Raw genomic sequence first — 25,032 nt, forward strand, 5'->3', positions numbered from 1 at the left:
TAGAAGGTCCTTTGCCAATAAGTCTCTCATGTTACTGGATAATATACAGCTATATTAAATGCTGGGACATTTCCATTCTCCTTCCGATTATAGGGAAGCAATGTGTCAGCAGTGGTTAAGGGCCCTAATGTGGAAGCAGCCCTACCATACTTCCAGGAATGAAGAAAGCCCATGTTTTGAACAGCAGAAACCACTGTTGTGTTTTAATTTCCAGTACTTAGGAGGACTGGGCTGGATGAGCCCGATACTCCCTGAAGGCCTCCTGTTGCAAAGAGACTGAGCAGCAATGGTAACATTTGGGTGAGAGCTAAGCATTTATTTTATAAAAGGCTTAATAAACTACAGTGCACAGGCTTTATTACCATCAACAAGGTGTGTTAGAGTAACTCCTAATGGTAGGGATTAACCTTGTCATGGTCTGTTGCTTTCATTACTGTGCTAACAACGAAGTCGGCTTATCATGCTGCTCACTGTACAATCTACTTAATGCGGTGAATAGATTATTTGGTCTCAGAGTGGTGACATTTCAGGATTTTGACTTTTACAATATTATACATTTCTCCTGCTTAGCGTGAACCTGAGCCGTCAGATACTGTAGCTAACCAATTCTATTAATTTTGTATGAGAGCCTACGTGCAAAACAGTTCAAGCCACACCAGGACCATTTGCTAAATAAACTCAGCAAGCTGCCTTGAGCCAATGGCCCTACATAGGTCCATCAGAATGCAGTCCCCATATACCGCAGAGTAAGGAAGGTAGGTGCAGAGTCTGCTTTGTGGGTGAGCCCCGAGCCTATTACAGTGGTGCCCCACTAGACGAATGCCTCGCTAGACGAAAAAGTCTACGGGGCTGCTTCGCAAGGCGGATTTTTTTTTTAGCGCGAAAACCTCCGCGCTCCATTGCCGCTTCGCTAGACGAATAATTCGCTCTACGAAAAAACCCGTAGAACGAATTATTTTCGTCTAGCGGGGCACCACTGTACTTAATTCATTCCAGAGGTCCGTTCTTAGCCTGAAGCATTCTTAACCTGAAGCACCACTTTAGCTAATGAGACCTCCTGCTGCCGCTGCGCCGCCAGAGCACGATTTCTGTTCTTAAGCAGAGATCTTAACCTGAAGCGTACTTAACCTGAAGCGTACTTAACCCAAGGTACCACTTTATTTAAATTTGTTTGCTTAAACAAGTTATATACCACTTGAGTACAATCATCCCTAGGTGGTGTACATGAAATAAAACACATAAAAGGTAAAAATTGGTTAACATGATAAAATCAAACTTTGGCTAAAAGGCTTGCAGGAATAAATCAAAGTCTTCCATGTGTACCAAAAGCTGAACAGCCTGTCTGATCTCAACTGGAAGGGAGTGCCACAAAATTGGACCTGCAACATTGAACACACAACAACTGTTGGATACTAGCTTTGTATCTGAGCCATGGGGGGCCACTAACATTGACTCCCCCCAAGACCTTGGTGATCAGGCAGGGATATACAAAATTAGGCAGTCCTTGAAATATCCTGGACCCAAGTTGTTAAGCACCAGGTTCAATCCCTGGCATCTCCAGCTATGGATCCTCCTAATACAATAGATACATAATATAATATAATATATCATATCATATTATATTATATATTAAACTGCAGAAGTCGCTGCAATAGGACAGGGACTAAAAGCTCACTTCACGTTTTTAATACTCTCTCTCTCTCTCTCTCTCTCTCCCTCCTAAGATAACATTTAGATTTTCTAAAAATACATTTTGTCATAAGCTCTAGTCCTGGAACAACTATGCATGTCAAAAGGTCTTGCTTGCACTCATTCTGAAGTAAATGGCAAATATCTACACCTCTGGAGAATAGGTTAGGAAGCAAGAATCTGTCTGAATATTTAAAGAACAAAACCTTCCATAGGGATAAAGTTGTGAAAAACCCCATTGTATCTTTTTTTTATTTTTTTTTATGGAGAAAGCAGGGACTCTTTCATAGTTAGTGGTTCTGACAAAAGACATAGTCTTAAAGGATTCTCAGCAGGTTTATATCAAAGCGGTACAAAATCTACATCTGGGAAGACGTATTGTCATTGTCAAGAGTATTCCTGGAGCGAACATTTATAAACCCACCATAACAGGCAGGGAAACCACCAAAGAAAGATGCCATGCCTGAAACTAACCTGAACTGATACACTTGAATTTATGCAGTAATAAGCACAATATTTCTAGGAGTCAGTTTAACAAACCAAGTTACAAAAAATTCAAACAAATAAAAATTGCAATACAAGGCAAGTGTTAACGGTGCTTAGCTAAGGACAATCAATATTTTAGGAGATGGTACTTGTAATATGCATCATTTAAACAACTAAAATTGACATTTTACAGTAGAGTTCCAGTATGACAGATACTTATGACTAATATAGCACGTGTTTTTCAGGAGACTATTATTGTTGTTGAAACCTTTAGCAAAAGTACAGAAACCCACAATTCTTTTAATGCATTGACCTAGCACTAGCATGGGGAACCTCTGGCTCTCCAGATGTTGCTGAACTATAACTCTCATCATCCCTTGCAATTGGCAGTGTTTGCTGGGGCTGATGGTAACTAAGTCATCCACAATGCCCTTAGTTTATATTTCTGGTGCCCTGTTTGAACACCGGCGCCATTGCCATTCTAAGAGAACAAGGGAGGTGTTCACGGTGAGTGCTGGCACTGCTTTTTCCAGAAAAAATAGCACAATCCTAGTGTTAGGATTTCCCCCTAATTCTTTTATATGTACATTTTAGGTGTACACCTTAAAGATGCAACAACCCAGCAAAAATTAGTTGTTATGAGAAAACCTACTGTGTTGTGGTTTGCATAAAAAACAATAAGTGGTAAAAGGTAATGTGATAGGACTTATTTATGAGTAGACAATGGTTGTGGTTGCACTGTAAAACAGGAAACTGACAAAAATATTATTTGGGTACTTGAAAGGAATGTAGTGTTGCAAAGGAGAAGACCAATGGTGAGCATTCTTTCCCTGAGTTTCTTCATGAATAGTTTTCCCCAGCAGAAAAAAAACTGATCCAGTTTAGCACAGAAAGCTATGAACAGTCTAATTTGCATTGGAATGCTAATATTTCTATGCTTTTTCTTAAAAATGTCATTCAAGTGAGGGGGGAAAGAGAGAGAGAGGAGAGAATCCTTATTCCCTAGTTTGGCAGAATCGCTTTTGACGTCTTCGTTCCTCTCCTGTCATGCTCCTGCCTGTGTGAGGATAAATGCGCTGCAACTGGAAAAGTGAGATAAATAGCATAAGGAGAAATCATTATAAAGCGCAGTGCTTGAACGCTGCATTCTCCAAAATGCACCAGTCATAAAGCCTGACCAGGCCTGAAAGTTAAAAAATAAAATAAAATTCATATGCGAATATAGGATCCCCACAGACCATTTTCTTATGCCTCTTCCACAACTATGGAGCATTAAAAGATTGTGAACACTTTACATTTAATTGCAGGCATGCTGAAAAACCATATGACATACTCCCTGTGCAGTTATAGTGCAGAATAAAGGAATTTTACATATTAGAACTACGTTAAGGACACAATTGTTTTCCCTGCCCCCCGTAAAATGATACATGAATCTATGGAAATTGTCACAGAAGGGGCTTGGGATGCAGGTCTCTGTGACTCATAAGAAGCAAAAGCCTTTCCCTAGTCTCTTTAATTCTATTCTGAAATCATCTGCAATACAGAGAACAGGAGTATATTAGCCTATGCAGCATATATATATATATATATATATATATATATATATATATATATGTTCCCATTGTGTGCGCGGAGGACACCGATGCTCTCCGTAACCGCTGGACCAAAGCACATCAGATTAGTACAAATCATAACATGACCATCGAGGAAGGATCTAGCATAATAATTTTTTTTAAAAAAAACCACACCTGTCATGCCTAAAATATAGAATAAAGGCAAAAAAAAATGGCGCGCCTATGATACCTCACCAGCAAAAGGAATGAAGACTCCAACAGCATTCAATAGAAAGGCAGATGGCCCGTCGACATCATCAGACCTGGCCAGAGCAACAATGCCTGTGCCCTCACCTAAAATGGCCGCCACAGCTTCTCATGCTCCGAGAGAAAAAAAAAACACGGAGTAGGAGGCATGCCTGAGAGGTCGCACTGAGTAAGACCAGCTCTGAAGGGATTGTGTCACTGGGGTGTGTGATTTTGGGACTGGGTAATTTTGGGACTGGGGTGGGGGAGAATGCTCTTTAAGGTCGCCAGTGCCCTCACCTAAAATGGCCGCCGCAGCTTCGCATGCCTGGTGTTTTTACATGAGTAGAATGTAGAATGTGTTCTTTTATGTAACAGGAATCGGTGTATTTTTACATGAGTAGAATGTGTTCTTTTATGTAAAATGCATCTCTGGGTTATTTGTGGAGCATAGGAATTAGTTCATTCCCCCCCAAAAAAATATATAGTCTGGCCCACCACATGGTCTGAGGGACAGTGGAGATGCATAGGCTAATAGTATTTTAATTTTGCAACAATCATTAAAGTAAAAACATTTTATGAACTATGAGGGTTTCAAAAGGTCCATTATATGGGCAGCACAGACATTCTCTCCACACACACAGTTACCTTGAAGTTAGACTACTGTAAAGTGTGCAGTGTGGGGCTGCCCTAGATAGCTAGTAGAAACTTCAGTTGCTCTGGCTTGTGATTGGTGTGTTTTCCAATAATGTATTACAGTTTCCCTCCAGCATTTGCTGTGACTTGCTTCCTGTTGTCTTCCAGTCGCAATTTATCACGCCGCCTTTGGATTTTTTAAAAAAGATTGAGAAATGAGGCCACTGAGTCAAGGAACAGCAGTGTAATAGGTAGGTAGGAGTTAAGAGACAGCAAGCTGTCTGCCATCCTTTGCTACATATCATGGGCGTTCTAGATCATATGAACTGGGAAAGGACTACAGCGCAGTAAAGCAGATGTTTTCCATGTAGATGTTTCCTGGTTCAGTTTTGGGCCTCTCCATTTAAAAGGACAATGTAGCAGGGGATATGAAAATCCATTGCCTGGAGAGCCATTGCAGTTCAGATTAGGTAGTACTGATCTAAATGGAAAAAATATTCTAACCTGGTATAATGGAGCTTGCTATGATTTACTGTACATTTATGGGCACAGGGGTGGACTTTGGTCTTTCAAATTCTGTAGCATCCTGTGTGAGGACACATTTTGTGTGTGTGTGTGTGTGTGTCCCAACTTCCATTCTTCCCAATTTACTACAGCATAGTTTTGGCTCCCTGTGGCACCCCCTAGGATGGGTGCTCAGTGCAGGGGAAGCAGTCATGCTGCCCTAAATCCGCCTGTGGTGGAGACCAGCATGAATTTATCAAGTGAAGACGAGTGTCCTGGCTAGCAGGACACAGCCTAGATTCAGACCAAAGTGAGGAACGGGTGAACTTCTGGATGCTGTTGGACTTAAACTACCCTCAGCCCCAGCCATCATGATCAGGGATTATTGGAGTTGTAGTCCAACCACACCTGGAGAGACAAGGTTCTCCCCTTCTGGCCTTCATGCTCCAGCCATTCTTACTGGGAATATAATTTTGCATTTGTGCTCCAGAGTTAATTGTGGTGCTAAACTAAAAATTGATCCATAGAACTAAGCTGTTCATGTAACTGACTCTAGGCAATGAATGTACATATTTAGTAATGTGTCTTAAAATACGGTCATGCTCAGAATTTCACTTATCAGCAAGCAACACTGGGGTCAGATGCTGCTGAATATGATTTCAACAAACCACTGAGTGATATTTTTAAATCTCTAGAATATTTTTAGTTTTCCTTTTTTGTTGTTGTCGTCAAGAAAATAACAGCATGTTCAGTCCTGAGGTTCCTATTTATTATGTCAACAGAAACATGCTTTTCACCAAACAGAATCTGTGGTACTTTCAGATGTGGAAATACAGATATTTTAATGTTATGCATCATTAACTGTTATGCGCAGGAGTACCGTGCTCAATATCTTTCTCAAAGGCTTAACATTATCCATTCTGAATGATGACTTTTTGGTTTAACAGTGAGGCAAGGTTTATTGGCATTTAGGCACCTGCGGTGTTACACCGACATCATTAAAACAAGTCACGCTTATGTGAACAATGCAACATGGTGGTAGGTGTAAACAAGACAGACACTGCTGGGTTGTAGGTTTAAGCTCATTGTAGAAAGGATGAACTCATTCTATCCGACATTTCCAGCTGTGCAAACAGCAGTGCCGAGTGAACGGCAGTTAACTTTACTAATACACAGGGATTAGAACAGAGGTTGTGCTACATATAAATGGCGCCTGCATAAAGTCTGCTTAAAGTAGATGAATGTTACACAGATGAAATAAAGGAAACTCACTGGTGCATTTTCTCGGATGTCATGCAATGGGATGCAGCTCCCTATACATTCCTGGTATTAATTCTTTGGCTTGATAGCAGCTTTACCTCTCTTAGGAGCTCTGCTACACAATGTGACAAATTTCAGCATGTCAAACTGGACATAGAATAGGCACAAGGGGACCCAAACTTGGTTGCAGTTGCAGTTACAGGTAGGTAGCCGTGTTGGTCTGCCATAGTCAAAACAAACAAACAAATTTTTCTTCCAGTAGCACCTTAGAGACCAACTAAGTTTGTTCTTGGTATGAGCTTTCGTGTGCATGCACATGAAAGCTCATACCAAGAAAAAACTTAGTTGGTCTCTAAGGTGCTACTGGAAGGATTTTTTAATTCTTTATTTTGTTTTGGTTGCAGTTGCTTAAACTTCCTTCTGATATTCTGTAATCCTTCTATGTACTTCTATAGAGCTTGCCACACACCCCTTTTTCACACACCCATTTCTGGTTGACCACCTTGCTGATGACTTTGTTAGTGAGGAAAGGCCATAGCTCAACAGTGAACATCTGCTTTGCAGATTCAATCCCTGGCATCTCCAGGCAGGGCTCGGAAAGACTCCTGCCTGAAACCCTGGAGAACTGCTGTCAGTCATTGAAGACAATATTGAACTAGGTGCTCAGATTAAGTATAAGGCAGCTTTCTTAAACGCTATCGTGTCTTAAAGGTAAAGGTAAAGGACCCCTGACAGTTAAGTCCAGTCGTGGACAACTCTGGGGTTGCGGCGCTCATCTTGCTTTATAGGCCAGGGGAGCCGGTGTTTTGTCCACAGACAGTTTTTCCGGGTCATGTGGCCAGCATGACTAAGCCGCTTCTGGTGAAATCAGAGCAGTGCACGGAAATGCCGTTTCCCTTCCCGCTGGAGCGGTACCTATTTATCTACTTGCACTTTGATGTGCTTTCGAACTGCTGAGCAACAGGAGCTCACCCCATCACAGGGATTCAAACTGCCGACCTTCCGATCGACAAGCCCTAGGCTCTGTGGTTTACACCACAGCGCCACCCACATCTTAAAGACCAGCTTAAATGGCTGAAATTTAATTTTGTTGTTGTTCAGTCGTGTCTGACTTTTCATGACCCCATGGACCAGAGCATGCCAGGCACGCCTATCCTTCACTGCCTCCCGCAGTTTGGCCAAACTCATGTTAGTAGCTTCGAGAACACTGTCCAACCATCTCATCCTCTGTCTGAAATTTAATAGGTGCAGGTTTTTTTCCCCTTGTATGGAAATAGTGGTGGAAAAAGCTTTCTTTGTCTACTTCTGGCAGTTACAGGAGCTGCAGCAGCAGCAGCAGCAACAACAACAACAACAATAACAATAACAATAACAAAGTGACTAGGATCCTTTACTTTCTCTCTCTAAATTGTCACCACATGATTCTTCCACTCTATTTTAGCCACATTGATAAAACTGCAGGGGCGTTATTAAGCTGCCACCTCTCCCAACTTGTTTCTGTCACTCATCCGTCCCTCAATATAGTTTTTCCTTTCGGAGTGCAGCTGAAATTTTTACTTTGTTATGTTTTCTCTCATGGAACGCTGGAATACACACACACACACACACACACACACACCCAAACACTTCCAGTTCTAGATTTCCAAAAGCCTTTCCTGACTTTTGTCAGTGCTGGCTCCAGTATATTGCTACCAGCAGGAAATAGATTACTAAATGTATAACCATTATATGTTTGTGAGAGGTTTCTTCCTTAACATCTCAACTCTGTTAGTCCTAATTAACAAAACAAAACAAACAAAAGCATTTCTGAATACAAAGTCTGTGCCACATCAAAAACTGGAGCTCCCATTTCTGGCTGCCATAGATGGAGCTCAGTCCACATATTTGGCTTGAGGTGGGGTGGAGGAGTGCCATTCCATTTGCAGTCCAATTCTATGCCTGTTGGGTGAGAAGTAAACTCAACAGACTGCAATGAGATTAACTCCAAAGGAAGAATGGGGAAGATTCAGTTTGCATTTGAAGGCAAGCTTAATGATTTGTATTTTCCAGAACAATATGTGAACTGAAACACAGTTATCCTTCAAATTAGCACTGATCCGAAATCTGCAATGCCATGTAATGTGTACAAAAATGCATTTACTGTGGGAAAGTGTTCAAATAAATGCATATATTAGTGAAAATAAAATACAGAAATGAATTATAATACCAGGAATTGCTCTGTGAAAATTAGGCAAAAATAGCACATAAAAATGTGCATAGAAGGAGAAATTCACATGAAAAATGCTGATGAGGACTTTTTCTTGTAAATGAACAAACTGGCGTAAAAATGTGGAGAACTGAACTGGAAAAAATAAAAATGGGAGAGAAACTGAAATTGACATATTCACATATGCAATGAATAGTATTGGGTATCTAATCAGTTTTAAGCAAAAGATGTTGATGAAGGCAAAGACCAGGTTATAAAAATGGTTGCTACATCTTGAATGAAAAGAGACAAACTTTTTTGTTTTGTTTTGAATTGAACACCCTTGTCACCTGTCTTTCTTCTGTCATGGGGGTATATGTGGAATTCCCAGGCAGTGCCTCATCCTGGCACTAGTTATACATGTCAGTTAATACAGTTGCAGCTTGGTGTATTATACACATCTTCCTGAAGAGTGTTTCAGTTCTTTATTTTATATACAGTCATACCTCGAGTTGTGTACGCTCCGTGTTGCGTACGTTCGACTTACGGACCTCCTCCCCATGATGCGCGGGTGCGCAGAAGCGTTCATGTTAAGCATTAACGAGTTACGTAGCGCGATCCGGAACGGATCCCGTGCGTAACACGGGGTACCACTGTGTGTGTGTATATATATAAAATATTATGTATTATTTAATAAGAACATTGCACACAGAATAGTCATATGCTGCGATGAATATTACAACAGAGAGAAATGCCAGTGTCTTGTATGGTTGGGTAAGAAGATACACAAGTTTCCCCTGATCTGCAGAACCACATAAATCACCCAACTGTGACTTTTTATTGAACCAATATAGCTAATGTTTGTGCATCAAAAGAGTCACCCTGTGCCAATATCATCTTGTCCTCATTTCCCGCCCCCTGTGTTGCTGCCTTCCCCTTACACATCACCACTTTTTTTTTCTTCTAGCCAGAGAGGTGGGAAACCATTTCCCTTTGGAGCTTATTTCTCTGTGAGCAGCAGGGGAAATGCTATAAATATGGCTTGGCCTGTCCTCTTTTCCTTCAGTAGCTGAATGCTTTGTGTCCACTCTGACAAAATTTCAGCTACCCTCTATGACCTTATCTGGACCCAGATACAGCTCTTGCAACCAACCACTGGTTATCACATCTATTATTTTTATCGTTGTTGTTGTTCAGGAATTAGAATTGCACATAGTTTTGTGAACATCTTGCTTAAACTATTTTGCCTCTTTATTTTAGGTGAATTAGTTCTAAAGAATTGCTTTTAACTTATTAAGTAGATAATTCTTTCTTTAAAAAACAAACAAGATTTTCCTCAGTCTCTTTCCTCACCCTTAAGTGCAGAACTAGACCAATATTTCTTAAAGTTGAAAGCTTTCTGTATTTGAAAACAGGCTCCTGGGGAAATGGTTAACTGAGTATAATAGAAATAAGCCAGTCATTGAAGCCTTTTATCTTGATGGCAAACAGATTTTGCCAGTCTTTTTGTGCTTTGGGAATCTAGAAAGTTTGTTGTGAATAAGGGTCTCTCATGTAAGCAAAGACTTGCGAGCCAAAGCTTCACATCCCCACTGCCCCTCAACTGGATAGGAAGAACTAAACACAACACAGCTTATTGGGTCAAATAAGAACCAAGCTCTATTGGTTACATCTGAGGTTTGGCAAAGGCACTGGGCATAACCATTGACTTCTGACCTGCCTGCCAGAAGTGAATCTGGATCAACCCTACAGTGAGGGAGTCCTATGACTTAAATCAATTTGGGGGACCCCGCACGGATCACTACCTTGATGAGTGCTGTGGCCCAAGCCCCCACCTGGGCATATGGACAGAAGCAGCTCCTCTCAGATGTCTTTAGTGGAATACCCTATCATTTGGAGGCAGAGACTACAACCTCACCTCCTTCCAAGGGTTTACCCAAGGCCCAAACTGCCAACCTAACCCAAATGGGCTCGCCGTCAAACCCCTCACACCTGTAACAAGACTTCAGGCCCTCCACTGGGTCTGTCCGCCAGATTTTGTTTCCTTCTACTGAAAGGTGCACACCGTCTGCCCTGAACAAAGTCTCTTTGTCAAAAGTAATGCATACCTTCCAACATGTCAAGGACGAAAACCATGACATATGTCTTCCAGGATGTGTTCCTGTGCAAGAGCATGGAGCCCAAAAATGCACGTTTGGGGGCACTGTGCTCTCCCACAAGATCAATCTCGCATGTTTTGGGGCGCCGTGCTCTTGCGTGAGAGCACAGCCCCCCCCAAAACAGGATGCTCCAAATTAATTTGGACAGTTGAGGGGTATGGTAATGCTTGGATGACAAATCACCCAGCTGTTCATCAGCAGGACCTTTGGCCTTACTCCATGGATGGCCTTCCTTGCGTGGTTAATTCCCAGCACTACAAACTAAATAGGAAGGAAAAACTGAGGGTGGTTATTAAAAATATATATTTTCCATAAACATGAGTATATTATATTTAGTGAAACTTACCCATGTATATTATAGGGAGCAAAATGAGAGTGAATGTTTCCTTTTACAAGTAGGTGCTACAAGCCAGGAAGCTGGAAGACATATGTATGTGGGGAATGAAAATGTGCTGAAGATCAGCTGAAATAAATGCATTTTAATTTGTCTCCTGAACATTATTGTAGAGGCTAACCAAACCTCTATGGGTAGGGAGTTCCTCAGCTGATGTCATGTCACTGAGGAGGCCCTGCTGTATGACGCAGCCCCACAGTCCAAGCCCCATTGAGGAAAATCGACTGTACCTTAGATGTTTCTCTCATCTTGTTGCTGCATTGGAGTCTTCCCTACTTTTCTCCGTCATATCTGAAACCACGCTAGGATTTTTATTTTACTGCATAAAAAGAGGGGTATGTGATGAACAAGCAGAAGCCCCACTGCTGCTGCCTCCATTATTGTTGTCCTTTGGGTAAATTATTTCAGTATGTAGTTCTGTCCATAAGTAGTCCATGCATTTTTTATTGCTTTGAAGTAAATGGCATTGCCCACTTATTTCCATTTTGGCTCCAAACACAAATCCCTGCTGAATGGGTTGTTGAATTACCACATCCTCTTGGATCAAATCGCAGTGTGCTAATCATTTTGAAGATCTGTATACCTTGATACAGAAGAATATGATTTTCTCAGTCAAAACTCCCTCAGGATATGATTCCCTCAGTTAAAATTCTCCAAACAGGGAATTTTTTATCACCATTTAAACACATCTATTAGCCTGGCAAAGATCCAACCTAGAGGCCAAGGAAAGACATTTTCCCTCCTGAGGGAAGAGTAAACAGTTCAACTGCCAGAAGAGGAAATTTGTTTCAAGACAGATTTATACAGAATAACAGCATGAACTATGTTCTACTAAGCCCCAGCACCGCCCCACTGATTTCAATTATGTCTTTGCCAATGGCTACAAAAATCAAGCCATAATACTTATATAGGGATAAGAATTGTTTCCTTATTCTTTCAGTTATAAAATAAACATGATTAAAGCAAACATAATTGAAATAAAATGAGTATGAAATGCCACTAATTGCATTGATTGTTGAAGATTGTCCAGTTGGGTCACTGGTGAAAGAATGGTGAGTGTTACATATTTTTGTGCTGGAGTCTTTTATTTGCGGTGTCCTTCTCTTCAAAACCTATAGTATTTCTTAAATGTTAAGAATGTAATCAGGTAAAGTGCTCAAGCACCCACACTGTGCTGGAGGGGTTGTGGCCGTGGGTTTATTGGGATGGTGCAGCATATGTACTTTTGTTAATACATTTTGAAGTAGAGATTACATCTCTACTGGTTGCAATTCATCTATTGACTACTCAAAATTGGATAATTTGCAGTCGTCTGCTTGGAGACAAATGGTTTATTATACTGTTCAAAGCACAGAATGGGCGGCAAATAGAAAATGGTTTTGTGGAAATATGATACGCTTTTATAACATACATATCAGAATCTGCTTCTGACATGCACCCTCCCGACAAGGCATGTCCCGTTATGGCAGGGCATATTTGGCTCACGCCTGTACTTTATTCTCATGAGGGGAGGGGGTTAATGTTTAATGTATAGAATGTATGCAGGCTTCTTGTGGAAAAAATAAACACACACACACGAACACACAGCTCTCAAAATATGAAGAAGCTGCCATATAATCCAGTAGGTATTGTATCATATGGCCGAGAACACCTGAAAAAGATTCCTCAATGAGATATTTCTAAGTAAACAATACAGTATAGTAGGACTGCACACATGCTAAGGGAATCATCATTGCCAACAACATTCCTTTTAATATCTAACTTTAATTGCTAAATTCCATGTATAAGACAGCCCATGGTTTTACACTTAAAAATTTGGGGTGGAAACCTTGTCTTATACACGGAAAAATACGATAAGTGTGATATATATATATATATATATATATATATATATAGAGAGAGAGAGAGAGAGAGAGAGAGAGAGAGTGTGTAAAAGGGGGGAAACACACACACACACACAACACCAATGGCATGATGAGCACTGGATATGTCTTATTGTCCCAATCAGGAGGCACGAAACATTAAAGGTGTCATCTTGAGGAGTGGCAGAAATTGGCTCTATGTGGGGCTTCCCTCACAGTTGATCCGGAAGCTGCAGCTAGTGTAGAATTTTAATTTTAGTGTGTAATTTTAATCTGTGTTAGTATTTTAATTTTTTGTATGTTTTAAAGTAAGGTTGTAAATTCTTCTTGCTTCTACTGTTTTATCTTCTGAAAACCACTGTGAGGTGGTTGTTTTTTTACCATCAAGCGGTGTATAAATTTTATGAAATAATAAATAAATATTGAATCCCCTAACAGATTATTGTATCCTAAACAAGGGAAATTCTAGGTGCACATCTCTTGATGCTAACCCCCCCTCCTATGCATGAATCCAGCTTTGAAGGGCTCTGTCTACTTTGAGGCTAGAAGAAAGGCAGGAATGAATTAGGAATACTGTATATAAAAAGTGCTTCAACTGATGTTAATAAACACCTCCTCCAAGGATTCTTTAAGCTGTGAAAGAACTAGAGCCCTAGTAGTGCTCTGTAAAAAGCAATGAAACTTGGGTCTGAGGATATGGGCTTTCTCTGTCCAAATTTTCCATACACAGCAGGGAGAACAAAGTGAGCATACATCACCCACCCCACACTATGTTATTTAGGTTCAATGCCAGATACACATGTTTTTCCTACTCACTTAGCCTTGAACAGTCAGTACAGAGCAACTGCGTGACAGCATGAAGGCTGCTAAGGTTCAGGGTTAGATAAGCCGCTCATCTAGTTCCAGAAGAGCTCAGCAGTCTTGCAATATGTTATTTCCCTCTCTGCCCTCCAATAATTCCTTGCAACTCCCCAACTTGTTTCTTTTGATACCAAATGTGACCGCCCATAGACAAGACCACCCATAGACAAAGCAGTGATTTCTGTATACCCGGGGAGTCCCCAAGTGTGCAGAAAAAGATTTGTTCAGAAATTTTAAAGGTCAGGGGGATAGTTTGGTGAGGACTGAGCATATTTATTGCCCTCCAGGAGCCACAGATGGCCATCTGAGGGTGGGGACCTGTTTGTGTGTGTAAATCAACCTGCTTAAAGTCCCTAGCAGAGTCTAGTATCCTGGAGTCTGGACAGGAAACTATCCTTCCAAGGATCAGTTGCAAAGAAGGGAGAACTAGCATCTTGTATATAGAATGAGGTAAAAAAAACGAGTTAGGGATTGTATACCATGAGCTGTATGCCATTTACCTATTTATCAGCCCATCTATCCCATACTAGTGTAGAAGGAGGTAAAAATACTATTCTCCCCAGTTTGAGCAGCTCAGGTTCAGAGCTAGGTGAGCAGTTTCCTGCTCATTTAACCCTGAACCTCAACAGTCATCGCTATAAGGCAAATAAATGTGCTCCAATGCTAAGTACTGAGCTTCAGGTCTGGGTGAGCAAAACTCTGCCCATCTAGACCTGGAGATTAGCAATTTCAGCTATTATGCTATAGGAAGCATTTCCCAGTTGTTTACCTTCTCCCTCATTTCTTGTGTGTCCCCAATTTATAATTTCATATTTTCAAACATATGCCAGCAGAGGGCCCATTGATTAAAAAAAAAAAAAACCCTGCTCCTTTTGTTCACCACTGCAACTGGCTCTTTATTCACCCGTTTCTGATTCTTGCCTAGACAACGGTGGTGTTGAGAAGGAGGAGCAGTAGGTGCCAAAGCTGCTGGTTCATCACCTGGCTAGCAAGCTAGAAGGTGGAAGAGGAACTGTAGCAGCTGGTGATAATGACATTAAAGATGTAGACTCATTGTGGGATGGGATCTTGCCCATGGGCTCAGCAATTTACTATGTGTGTTTGTTGTTCCCTCACACACAAGGTGTTCAACATTTGTTTTAATAGGACTTGCAGTTTAAAGACTCCTCTCATGCTGAACTTCCCCATTTTAAAAAGATGGGATGTCTTGGACATGCACGAACACCAGCTATTCACTGGCATGTTCATGGAAGTCTAGGTCAGGGTATATCAAGTGCTAGTGATCAATAGACTTTTTCTCAGATGCTACAGGCAACAAATCTGCCTTTCTCTATGCTTAAAGATCTTGAAGGGCTCTCTTCACTGCTACTCAAGATTTGAAATTTCATCCGAGATGTGTTCATTATCAAAGACGGTAAAGTTCAAATACAAATTATACTCGAATAATATTCCAAATCTGCTGGAAGACTTGTTAGAAATAAAAATGTTAGAAATAAAAATGAGAGCCCCCTTCTAAGCACAGTGGGTCTGTAGGCTCTCTGGTTGCTAAATCATGGGAAAGAAGAAGGCATGAGTGACTCTTTTGGAAGATAAACCTGTTTTAAGAAGGATTAAAATATATAAACTGATCTACTCAGTTGGGCATATCTCCTTGCTCTGCGTGTGCTCACTCTGTGCCTGTTAACTATTTTTAACTGGCAAGAATGTATGCTCTGCGTGCAGACAGTGGTACTTTAATAGGGATTTTGCGTGTTTAATAAGTTGCCTTCTCAAAGCTCCCACCCAATACGTATATTTCTTTCCCTGTTTCTCCCCTGCCATATATCAGGAGGGTTGCCAACTCGTTCTGGCAGGATTTCAGTGCCGTCAAACAGCTACGTGATGGGCAGCAAGTCAAGTGGCACAACTCTTCCCAGCATGGAGGTGCACCGATGGGGGAAACTCCCCATGCTAAATATCTGTCTGTCACCGTGAAGCTGTTAAATTGACAGGAAATGTTCTGGGAGGAGGTGGCAGGCTGCTTGTCCATTCATTAGCAGTGCAGCCGCCTTTTATGTGAAATAATGATGATCCATTTTCTGTGTTTTGAAAACTGTGGTCTGTAAATAGAACTCTTACCCTCCAGTATTTTGGTAGGGCAAAGTGTGACACCCCCCTCCCCAGCATCATCCTGCCACCCCCTTTGAGTGCCCACTTGCTCACTTGCCGCCACTGCCCATCCACCGCTGCTCGCTTGCCACTGCCTCTGCCCACCACCCACCTTACCTTAGCTGCCTCTTCTGAGGGCTGATGGGAGCTGTAGTCCCGGAAGGGTGCCATGTTGGTAGGGAAGGGAATGCTGCTAACGCCCCAGGAGCTGCTTCCACAGTCACCATACTCAGGCCATGTGAAATTGGGGCAACCCAGTACGAAGGCAGAGCTTGTGCTGCCTTCAGAGAAAGTGGGGCCATCCCCACTTGGCAGGTATGAGAAGTGTGTGTGTTGGGGAAAAGGTTAGCATTTTAAATTCAGGGAAAAATAATTTCCAATGAATGAGATTCAAAAAGAGGTTTATACTGGAAACTAGACCTGTGTTTATGCGTTGAGCAACCCTGGTTGAGGAATTGCATTCGGAGGAAATTAAAGTGGCAGGTGGGTACTGTGACTGGGAGCTGAGATTGGCTCACATTCAAGAGTGGCACTACCACTTGGCCTCCTCTAAAATGCCACCTGTGGGGTTTGTGGGGAGTTGCATTCCTTCCACTACTTTGGCATTGGCATGATTTTTTTTAAATACTGCATGGTTGCATTGGGAGTGTGGGTAATTGTTGGGGGCCAGTATGCAGCACTGTGCCAAGGGCCTCCTGAAGTCTTACACTGGCCCTGCTGAATAGGAAACAATTAAGCAATAAAACTAGAAATTGCAGCTTCTGATTAAACTTGAAGAGAACATAAGAAGAGCCCTGCTGGATTGGACCCAAGGCCTATCTAGTCCAGCATGCTATTCTCAAACATCCAACCAGATGTCTACAGGAAGCCCGCAAGCAGAACCTGAGTGCAACAGCACTCTATCCACTCATGATTCCCAGCAACTTTTATTCAGAGGAGGATTGCTTCAGATTTTTTTGAACAGCTTAGTTCTCGAACGTTTTGGCTCCCGAACACCGCAAACCCGGAAGTGACTGTTCCAGTTTGTGAACTATTCTTGGAAGCCAAACGTCCGGCGGGGCTTCTGCAGCTTCTGATTGCCTGCAGCAGCTTCCTGCAGCCAATCAGAAGCCACGCTTTGGTTTCCGAATGTTTTGGAAGTTGAACGGACTTCCGGAATGGATTCTGTTCGACTTCCAAGGTACTACTGTAATACGGAACCATCATGGTTTTGCTAATCTTAGTTTTCTACCCCATCCCTACCAGGCTGCCAGAGCTAGCCTTACAATTAAGCATGAGTGAGTCAAGCAGCTGATTTGGGGTATAATGAAATTGCAAAAAAAAAAAGCTATCTAATTTTACTATTGTGTGTGGGTTTTTTTTCATTTCATTCTAGGGAGAGGTGCTTCTGAACTTTTCTGCCTTCAGTGCCAAAATAACTTGACCTGTTTTGGGTATTATGTACATTCACTTTGGGGTAGATGAGTGGCTTTTGTCCTGGCTCGGGTAGCATTTTGAGAGGGGTGGGCAATCTTGGAATATGTTATTGATGGGGTATAAAGGTAAAGGTACCCCGGACCATTAGGTCTAGTCGTGGACGATTCTGGGGTTGCAGCGCTCATCTCGATTTATAGGCCAAGGGAGCAGGCATTTGTCCGCAGACAGCTTCCGGGTCATGTAGCCAGCATGACTAAGCCGCTTCTGGCTATACTTGATGGAGTATAGCCCCATCAAATATACATTTCTGAATATTGCAGAATAGCCCCATGACCAAATGAATTATAATGCATTATTCCACCCAAAAAAGGCATAGAACACGCATTGCCTACAGGGATGTTGGTATTTGATGCACTGGCAAGTCAGTTGATGTCACATTTTACAACCTGATACATGGATATTTCTATCCCTTTCTCCCCCCTCCTATGTCTTCCCTCCCTCCCTCCACTGCCTGTTGTGTCAGTTTTGCTAGTTCCTCACTTTTGTAAATCAAAAAGGTGGAAGACAACAGTAAACCATCACTAAAGGGGAGATGTAGGAGAATGTATAGTGCAGGCCTAAATATGTCTACTCAGAGGAAAGTCTTATTGAATTAACTGAGGTTTACTTCCAGGTTAGTGAGACTAGGATTGCAGCATTAAATAGTTAAATTTGTTAAATTTATCCATTGCATCCCACAGCTGCAGAAAGTCCCAAAGCAAATAAAATAAAATATTTTTTTTAAAAAAACCTGAGACATAATTCATAACAAATGCATATGTCCGTATTTCTGGTCTGTGACCATAACAAATTGATTGTTACTTTAAGAATAAATGAATCAAAACAAGTTTTTAATATGAGTAGCCCCATTGAAATTAAAGATTTTACATTAATTGTGTCTGTGAATTTTAATGGTTAACTCTGAGGATGACTAACATTGGATACAACCCAAGATATCCATTAAGCCAATATCAAAATACTAAAAGTAATAATCACTTAAAAACAAGATTATCCACTCACATTCAAGAGAAAAATGAATGAAGTGACAACTCTATTTTTCCATGCCTTTGTACCAGCACTACATTTTGTTTGTGTCTGTTGCTCTGCTCAGCTGACACCACAACAGAGCATGGGATCAGACTATGAGGCTGGCAGTATTCTGGAATATTTCCACTGAAGTGAGAATAGACGAATATAGCAGACTGTGTATAAGAGTGGCTGTAACAAACTGGCAACTATATTAAACAAAAAAGGGGGGATGTTAATGCATTTAAGATGACTGCTATATAAACATCTCTCTTTTACAGTGAGATAAGAGTCTCCCACAGATGTGTTGAACCAAATAAGTTCAATGTAATGTCATTCTAAGCTAAGAGCCATATGTTTTCACTATTTTTATTGGTCAACACACTTGCTGGTTTAATTAGATTATGCTGGAAATGAAATACAGTTCTCCTACTATGGCAAATCTGATTCCTATAAGAGTCATATGGCCAGGAAGTAGTAACAATGAATCTCAAACTGTTATCTCTGGGAAAAATCTTGAAATTACCCCGAGGGTGGCTGAGGACTATGATACAACACGGCTAGGACAGAATAAGCAGAGGGATTTCCGGACCAGAATAATGTGCTGATTGTGGGAAATGTTCATGGTTGCATCTCCTCTGTTGGTTAGATCACAATCAAATTGGGAGGAAAATCCACAGAATACAATTTAGAATATGATTTCTTAAAAGTACTCTGAAAATCAGTGTTTCTAACAAAAACATCTCCAATCACTGAGGGTGCTCTAAGCGTGTTTGTGGAGAATAGTGGGGTTTTTTCTCTCATAAGCAAACAGCCCCACTGAGCAATTATAAAAGGCTGGTTCTAATTAGAGCCAATAATAAATTTCAGCAGCTTGAAATCTATGCATGCTGCAAAGATCAATCATGAAACAAGAACTGCAGAGAATTCTGATCTCATATGTGAATAGAAATGAATACTGTTAATACATGAGGTTAAAACACATTAATGTTCCCACAACACAACACACCCATGTTTTATGTGCATAGCATATAATTTTAGGGATCTATTAGTGATGACATATTGTAATTGTAATTAAGAAACTCCCATCCATATTAAACTCCCTTCTCTTTGAATTTGTTTGACTATGGGATCTTACCCAGTAGTTCCTTAAGCTTTATGAAATCAGCCTTCTTAAAGTCCAGATTGCATGTCCGACTACACTTAACTTTTCCTTGCCTCTGTATAATGAAACCAAGAGGACATCACCACCTCCTCCCAAGAATCCCAGCACTTCCTGGGATAACTCAAGTCGGTAGAGCAGGAGCGAAAGATCCCTGCATTGCATTGGACTGAACTAGATGACCTTCTTGGTCCCTTCCATCTCTACAATTCTGTGATTCTATGACTCCACTTTTCAATCAGTTCCTCCCTATTGGTGAGGACTAGGTGCAAGGCAGATAACCCTCTTGTTGCTTCTTCCACCTTCTGGGAGATGAAATTGTCAGTGAGGCAACGGAGGAATTTGTTGGGCATTGCATTCTTCGTAGAGTGCGAATTCCAACAGCTATTGGGGTACTGTAGTTGAAGTCTCCCATGACCACTGTATCTCTCCTTTTTGAATGTTTGGCAATCTACCCTTGGAAGGTATCATCCAAGTCTTCAGTCTGGCTTGGAGATCTATAGCAGTAAGGTCACTGTTATTTCCCTTGCCGACAATTTTTACCCTTATACTCTCAATCTGCCTTCCATGCTCCAGGTCATGGTTCTCCACACATACTTTCAATATAATGCTACTCCTTCTCCCTTCCTGTTTGGGCCATAGTATGTATGTATGTATGTATGTATGTATGTATGTATGTATGTATGTATAAATAGGTGGTATAGAACACCTCCTTGGCATGCAGAAGGTTCCATATTCAATTCCTGGCATCTCCATGTACAGGTAGGTTTGGGAAAGACTTCTGGGCAAAACCCTGGAGAGCCCCTGCCAGTCTGTGTTGACAATACAGTGGTACCTTGGGTTAAGAACTTAATTCATTCTGGAGGTCTGTTCTTAACCTGAGGTACCACTTTAGCTAATGGGGCCTCCTGCTGCTGCAGCGCTGCCGCCGCATGATTTCTGTTCTCATCCTGAAGCAAAGTTCTTAACCCGAGGTACTATTTCTGGGTTAGCGGAGTCTGTAACCTGAAGCATTTGTAACCTGAAGCGTCTGTAACCCGAGGTACCACTGTACTGAACTAGATGGACCAATGATCTGACTCAGTATAAGGAAGCTTCCCATTTTCCCAGTGTTGCATCTGTCTACAGTGGTACCTCTGCTTACAAACTTAATTCGTTCCGGAGGTCTGTTCTTAACCCAAAACCGTTCTTAACCTGAGGCGCACTTTTGCTAATGTGGCGCACTTTTGCCGGCGGCGTACAATTTCTGTTCTCATCCTGGGGCTAAGTTCGGAACCCAAGGTACTACTTCCAGGTTAGCAGAGTTTGTAACCCGAAGTGTTGTAACCTGAAGTGTTTGTAACCCGAGGTACCACTGTATTCTTTTACCATAGAAAAAAATCTATTAAGGTGTGGTGGTGCAGCCACCCTTCTGACACTGGTGGTGTTGCAGTTTGTCTGGACAGAGTGAGGCAAGATAGTAGCAAGGTCAGGGCTGTGTGGACCCACTGGCAGAGCCAACGCAGTGCTCTCACCCACACTGCCCTTGTACTGCTGTGCCCCATGCCTGCCCCTTCCAGCTGATGGCTCCACACCACAACAGCTGCCACTGCATTAAGGATAGAAAAAAATGAAACAGCAGCTCAATTTCTTTATAAGTGTGGACAGGAAAGATGAAACAAGTAGGGATGTGTGGTTCCTTGGGCATTCAGTTGATGTGTTGGAGATGTCCCTACTTTCATGATTTATTGCCATATATTTCCAGATGCAGAAACTTCTATTTCATTTCATGCATGACAAGTCCTTTCCCTACAGTGCTTTGGTGTGGGTTTTTTGGTTGTTGTTTTTTTGCCTTCTCTGCATCAGACATACTATCACTGTCTCCTTAGCACTGCTGTCTGTTCATGTGGGGACCTGATTGAGTCCCAAGTACATATATTCCGATGTATGTAGTAGAAACTGTTTAATCTCACTTATTTATATGCACTTCTTGAAAGGAAAGCAGCACCAAGACCATGAAATCTCATTGCTTCAGTTACAAAATAAGAATAAAGTGTTTGTCCTGATCTATTCTCAAAATTGGCTTTTATCTGTCCATTTGAAGATACCCTTTCTCTTGCAGCAGTGACTATTCTTTTTGCCTAACCTTTTAATGATGAGTTTGTTCTTGTAATTTTATTTCCAAAACTAAAATAGTATCAATTGGGGGTAACATCATACTATTTAATGTTTAATGGCTTCCCACTGGAATGAAAGTATGGGAGTCTACCAACCACATTTATTGCTATCCCCTAGAGAAGCCAGAATAATTTAAAGTAATGAATTAAGCAAATTCCCTAGGAATCTTATCCTTCAATAAGGAGGATTAATTTAGGTATTAACATGTAACAGTATCTACAATCTTTGCTTGTGGTGTAGATTAGAGCATGTTGTGCCCAACACGATTAGTGCAGATCAAGCAGGTTTCATTACTCCTGGAATTATTTAATTATCTCAGTACTTTCATTATGAAAATAAATGAGTTTTATTTATTTATAATTTCTTTACTCCTGCCAAAAACACATGGGGCACGATTCAGACAGATTAAGCATATTTAAACCTGTTGGTTACAATGGGAATGGTGTAAGCACATGAATTAGCTTCCTACTGAAATCATGGGAATTAAAGTGCTTAATTTTGTCTGGATGGCCAATTGTGTTCTACCTCAGAAAGGCCAGCCCCAAAATGCAGATTTGTTTTGCCTAAGCACATGAAGCAATTCTACAAATGGAATAATCCCATAAATCACATTTATTTCAGGATGCTGTAGTGGCAAAACTGCACATAGTGTTCCAGGGACATTATTCAGGTCTGCATGTTATTCCAGTCATCTAGTGGTAGAATCATAATAGTTTGTTAGTCACTAAAGATATGACTGTAAGCAGTGGAGGCTGGTCTATTAGGGCAAACAAGGAACTGCTCCACTGATCTCAGAGGGCTGTCAGCCAGCCCTCAGTTGCCTGCCATCTTACTTACGATTGGTCCAGAGGCGGCTTCCTCAGGCTGTTTAAAGCAAATGTCCCTTCAGAGAATCCTGGGAACTGTGGCATATTAAGGGTGCTGGGAGTTGTATCTCTGTAACGAGTACACTACCCTTCTCTGGATTCCGTATAGAAAGCATAACAATGTCCATAAAAAGGCAGGCCTGTTGAACATATAATACAAAGTGCAGAATATAAAATAATAATATGATTGCAGAAATATAGGACATCCTCTTATCCCACTGCATCTAAGAATACTGTAAGACCTAGTTCTTGAAATGTGTTTGTAAGCTCTTTCATGGGAAATGTTTGACATCTTGTAGTCCCCCTTGTGCAGCCTTTTTGAACTACTGCAGTGTACTCTGTGTGAGGCTGCCCTTGAAGAGGGTCTGGAAGTTGCAGCTTGTGGTGAATTAATGCTGCTAGGTTGGTGAATAGAGCAGGACTGTGCATCACTGGTCCTGAAAGTGCTGCATTGGCTGCCAGTGAGCTACTGGGCCCTATTTAAGGTGGTAGGACTAGTATACAGTTATATAATGGTTTTGGACATAAGTGCCTAAAATAATATATCAACCACCTCAGACCTTTTGATTGGCAGGGAATGCCTTGGTGGTGGCCCCATTGGGTGCTGCTTGGTTGGTCCTGATTCACAACAGGACCTTATTGATAGCATGCTCTCTCATTTAGATGGCTCAAATACAATGCTCCTGGCAACCTAGGAATTAATAGATGTGAGGATATTTGATTGTTTTAAAATGTGTGTATGTCTTAAAGTACTGTTTCACTTTTTTGTTTTTTGTAGCCCTGAGTTTCTTTGGGAGCAAGTTTGTGTGTGTGTAATTTAATAAATACAATTTGAACAAATACAATACAGAAGATGCTACAAACCACATCTACATGGTGCTGCCATAACATTTATTAGCTTCCCAACATGTGTGACCATAAAATTATGTGAAGTGCCTTCATGCTAGTTCCAATAGCTAGCAAGAATGAATGGCAGGGAGGCTCTCTATGTCATTTGACTGACACATGCCATAATAAAGTTTAGGTGTATCTACTACATAAATGAATTAAGGATTGAATAGAGATGGACAAATCTTCCAGTTACAGTTTCTCATGAGTTTATAATTTTCCCAACCTAAGTTTATTTCATTCCATTTTCACATTATTATTTTTCTGTTAAAAACAAAGTTTGCATGTATGCAGTTTAGTGCACATTTCTCCAAATATATTTATATTTGCATGTGTTTGCCCAATATATCCACTTTGCAAGCACATTCCCACTAATATAATATGGTTTTATACATTGATTTTTATTAAGTTATTCACTCTTGTTCACACTTTGTGGTAGGAAAACTGCATCAAAAATTCAGAGAATTGCAATTTTTGATGGATGGATGTGTTCTGGTTTGAAAAGTTTGGCACGGGTAGGCGTGCATAGTTCATTTATTTGGTTTGAAAAGTTTGGCATAGGTAGGCGTGCATAGTTGAAGAGTTTTCTGGACCATGGTGTAAAAGTAGGGGGGAGAATGTCCCAAGCTTCAAACATCCTTTGATACTATACAAAATGCAATGGAGTTCTGACTTTTTCCATCTATTGATTCCAATAGGGTACTTCAAGAATAAAATTTTATTCATTTGGCCTAGATAATATAATTTGAAAAACCCAAAGACAGATTTACATAATGGATGAAAAGGGAAATACTCATATGCACACTCAAAGAAGCATAAAGGAGTGTTGGGCTAACATACGTTATTGTAAAATTTCACTTGTAAGGTAACTTTTAACTTAAGAGTTCTTTGTTAACAGTTTCCCACAGTGTATCAGTCTCCGTCCCTGCTGTGCTGATCTGCAACTGTCTTCTCTCTCTTTATAAATCTTTTTCCCCCTGTCTGCTTCCAAAATGTTATCTTAGCTAGGATTAATAAAGATATACTGGAGAGAGTCTTATCTTTTATAAGAATTATGTTTATAATAGAAAGCTTTAATCTTAGGAGAGAGATGAAGGCAAAGGGAGGCAAGAAAGACAAATTAAAAGTCTCTGACAATGGCAAGAGAGACTGTCCCCTTTAATCAAAAGTCTACCACAAAGGTTTGGGGGTGATTCAAATATGACCCCCAAACATTCTACTAGTGCATATGTCTGCTGGAAAATAAAGAGGAAGATTGTGGAGAGACCATAATTTTGTGAGGTAAAGTTATATTGTAACAACGTTTTAAAGTTAAATGATTGTTATCAAAAAAAATTACCTTACACTGATTGGGATGTAACTATAAATAGAAGAAACTCCTTTTGTTTTACCCCTGGCTAGAACCAGGGACAAACATACAAAGTATACATGTTCTGCTGTCTGTTACAGGTACTTAATATGGTGCCCTCCAGATGTTATGGATCACAACTTCCAT

The 25,032-nt window shown here is 40.9% G+C and overlaps 1 long non-coding RNA gene across 1 annotated transcript in view; it reads left to right on the forward strand.

Moving 5' to 3' along the window:
- The first annotated feature begins 240 nt into the window (after positions 1-240).
- Positions 241-25,032, forward strand: part of LOC117056139 — an 80,123-nt gene continuing 55,331 nt past the window's right edge. The window contains exon 1 of the long non-coding RNA XR_004427696.1: positions 241-300. This is a non-coding gene — a long non-coding RNA (uncharacterized LOC117056139). The remainder of the gene's footprint in view (positions 301-25,032) is intronic.

The sequence above is a fragment of the Lacerta agilis genome, chromosome 12, assembly GCF_009819535.1.
Source record: "Lacerta agilis isolate rLacAgi1 chromosome 12, rLacAgi1.pri, whole genome shotgun sequence".
Classification (NCBI taxonomy): Eukaryota; Metazoa; Chordata; class Lepidosauria; order Squamata; family Lacertidae; genus Lacerta; species Lacerta agilis.